Raw genomic sequence first — 4,097 nt, 5'->3', positions numbered from 1 at the left:
TTTTTTTTTTTTTTTTTTTTTTTGCTACTGGGGATCAAACTCGGGACCTTGTGCTTTCGAGGCAGGCAGTGGAACCACTGAGCTAAATCCCTGGCCCTAACATTATATTTTGGTGGTAATTTTTTGTCACATAGAAAAAGTATATATAGAACGTGCTATTACATAAATACAGACTTATGTGAACACACATATATTTTATGTTTTTTATCACAACAATCCTGTTGTCCTTATCAGTTCTAACAGTTTGCTTAGCTTGTCCCAGACATGACTAATGTCACTTTCTGCTCCTTTTCATTAACTGTGTATCTTACCGAGTTGGACAGAACTTTGAGAGGAGTGTTGAATGCCAATGTTATTGATACAGCAAAGAATATTTTTAAAAGAATAACAGAGAAAATGATTTATTCACCTGCAGATTTCCATGCATTAGGGTGCCAGACAATCACTTAAAAGGGATGATGACAAAGAAATTTTAATGAAGCAGTAATTTAGCTGCTACATACTTTTAAGAGAAAAAAAAATCTGGCTCCAAATTTTTAGAAAGTATTTTCGGAGAGAGAGAGAGAGAGAAAGAGAGGGAGGGAGGGAGAGAGAGGCTAAGCATGGTGGTACAAACCTGAAATTCCAGCACTCTGGGAGGCTGAGATAGGAGGGCCACGAGTTCAAAACCCAACCTACGTAACTAGTGACACTTCCCCCCACCGCCCCAAATAAAGGGCTGGGGATGGAGCTCAGTCTAAAGACCCTGGGTTTCATTTCCAATACCATACAAATCCATACTCACATTTACAGATAAATAACATTTTTGAAAATTTTAAAGACAGGCAAATGCAGCAGGATTCCAGGCGTGCCTTCAGGAGAGAAGGTTCAGCAAGAGGAATCCTTCTGATCACCCAAAGATCAGAATATGTGGGCTCCTCCGAGAACAGACAGGGAGAAAGCAAGGTGGGAAAGATGTTGGCATCCAGCCAGGGGAGCCAGGGCCAGGATGGGAAGCGTCTCCACCCTTTTCTCCCCGGACCTTCTCCTAACCGCCTTGCTGGATTAGCAACACCTCTGTGCTTTCTGCAGAAAGACACAACATGGTCCCTTCATTTTTTGAGCTGAGTGACCTGCTCTCTGACAAACCCTTCTCAGCCTAAGCTGTGATAGAAAATATGGTGGATGTTTCCATTTTAAAATGTGCTCCAGTAAAAGGCTCATTGCCACGAATCCCCCTCAGAATGTGTCCACTCTCCTCAAACACACGCATCCCACTTTTCTTGCCACTTCTGATATGGTTTACAGATTACATTAGGGTGATTTCTATCAAATAAAAACTTGATGCTGTGTCCTCATACCCCGTCTTCGCTGGACCTGGCACCGTGTGACTTCTGGCTCTTCTGCAAAATCAAAATGACCATGAAAAGGAAACACTTTGAATCAGTTCAGGATGTCGAGGCAGCCAGGACAGAAGAACCAAAGACCCTCATGAAAGAGGGTTCCAGAGCTGCCACAGATGGCAGTGAGAACATGGGATAGTGTGTTGGAGGCGAGGGAGAGTGTTTTGAGGGGAATGAATAACAATGTTTCTTTTACTATAGAATTTCCTGACATTGAAACACACACACCTATTGTCGATCTACCTCACAGTTAGCTCATCCCCAGGCCCACATGTGCCAGTTGCATTGGTCCTTAATGGCCATCTAAGCATGGAAAGTCTCAAAGAGTTGGGTTTAATCAGAAACAGCGCCCAGTGGGGAGACACCTTCTGTGGTGAGCTGCGTTATTCAAAGAGGTGAAGGCAAGGGGGTGAAGGCAACACAAGGGACTGGAGCGTATCTTGAGGCAATGATCCTGGCTAGAGTTTGGACAGGCAGTTGCCAGGTAGGTGTCCTCACCAAAAGCATTGTCTGTGCCGGGCCACGCTGGCCTTCAGATCACACTGTGGTTCTGCTGAAGGCATTGGTGATAGGTTTTCAGCAAGCATGAGATCCCTTCTTTGGTAACCTGGGCTTGCCTATTTATTTGGGGGTTGGACACAAGCAACCTCATTTTGATTCTGAAAACTTTCACCTTATAATTATGTAATTTAAATACTCAAACACATGTTACACACACCTATAGCATATGACAACAGGAGCAGAGAGCTATCGTTTCTATAAAAAGAGAAGATGAGTGTTCCCGGAAGTGTGAGAATGAATCTATTTTAAAACTTTTTTAAAATGTATAGCTAGCTGGGAACAGTGGTGCATGCCTGTAATCCCAGCACTCAGGAGGCTGAGGCAGGAGGCTTGCCGAGAGTTCCAGGCTAGCCTGAGGCTACCTCATGAGACCTGGTCTCAAAAACCAAAAAATAAACCAAAACTAAAAATCATGGCCAAAGAAGTGTAAAAGGTTGATGTGGGGGGTGGAGATCATAAAAGCCTGGAAAGATTTTACTGACAAGTTGTTTTGTATTTTTAAACTCTTGTTCCACGTTAGAGAAATCATATGTAAAAAATGCAGGTGATGCAACAAAGAGGGGAGTTTGTAAGAAAGCTGGAGCACGATTCTGCTCAAGAGCTCTTACACAACCAACAGGACCCAATCAGAAAGAATGGGACTATTTCCAGCCAATTCTAGAATTTGTATCTTATATTATTTGTATCTATCTACATCTTTTAAGATCTTTGTGTCTTTTTGGATCTTTTATTTGTATCAAAATTGGTGTCTTTGTATCTTTGCACCTTTGGGTCTTTGTATCTCCTAAGTTGAAACAATGCTGTCTGCATCTATAACTTCTTAACAAAATTTCTGTTTCTCTGCCAAGCTCCGAAGTACATCAAACTGAATTCCATGTCACTCCCCAACCTGGTACTAGAACTTGAACCCAGAGCCTTGGTCCTGAGCTACTTCCCCAACCCTTTTAAGCTTTCTTTTGAAACAAAGCGGGGCTACAATTTGCTATCTTCTACCTCAGCCTCCCAGAGTGCTGGTTTATATTACTTTAAAAATAAGAGGGCCAGGGATTTAGCTCAGTGGTTTTGCCACCTGCCTTGCAAGTGCAAGGACCCAAGTTCGATACTGGTACCCAAAAATAAAATTAAAATAAAATAGAAATAAGACACAGCTCTGCCACTGACTGCCTTTAAACACACTCTCCTCCACCAAGCCCAGCTGGCTTCAGGTCACACCAGTGACAGGACCTGTGAATCAGAGGTGTCACAGTGGCTCGGAGAGACAGCTATTCTGTGTCCCTTAGTATGCCACTGCTTAGCAGTTGCCTTTTGGTTTTCAAAATTCGTCCTTGGAAAATAAGAAATAAGGCCAACTCTTCCCTTCTACAGAGGCTGTTAAGGAATATGAGCTCCTGGGAGGATGCAGGCTGTGACATTCAGGTGTCGTAGGAGGGGACAGGGGCTGGCCCTGGAGCGGAGGCCGGCCTGTCCAGATCTGCACCCTCGCCATGGTCTTCTTCTGCCCCTGCAAGAGAAGTCACAAAGCTGGCCGAGTTTGCCACCTGGCTGCCTCGCTGCGCAACAGCCTCGGAGGGATCACTCTGGAACTCACAGCCTGGACCGGGATGGCTCTGGACCATGCCCTGGAGCACTGAGTGGACCGAAACCCAGACCAGGTCACATGGTGTTGGCACTGCCAAACACAGGCCTGCAAAACCCACACCCCGAGGAGTGGGCGGAGTACACAGCTGCAGGACCTGCACTTCTCTGAGGCCCCGAGTGTCTTCCCTGTGCCCGTGTGTCCTCGGGCATGGGCCCCCCCACCAGCACCCCACAGTGGGCCGTCTGTCCTCCCAGTGTTCCAGGGTTGGCCCCGAGTCCTCTGAGAAAAGGAAGAAATGTCTGGACAGTCCTGATGGGCTTCTGAGCCACCAGTGAGAGTTAGAAGGATTTAAACAGAAACAGAGAAAGCTGGAGTCTTCCAACTACGGTCAGCAGCAAACATTCCCCTGCCAAAACTCTACAGGTAAGGGGTGGTGGTGCATACCTGTAGTCTCGCCCTCAGAAGGCTGAGACGGGAGGATCCCTGAGAGTTCGAGGACCGTCTGGGCTACAGAGCAAGACCCTGTCTCAAAAAAAAAAAAAAAAAAAAAATACAAAAAGAACACAAATAAAACA

This window comes from Fukomys damarensis, unplaced genomic scaffold (genome assembly GCF_012274545.1).
Source record: "Fukomys damarensis isolate Sample0158 unplaced genomic scaffold, DMR_v1.0_HiC HiC_scaffold_16, whole genome shotgun sequence".
NCBI classification, from domain to species: domain Eukaryota; kingdom Metazoa; phylum Chordata; class Mammalia; order Rodentia; family Bathyergidae; genus Fukomys; species Fukomys damarensis.
Note: the sequence above shows the minus strand (reverse complement) of the source record.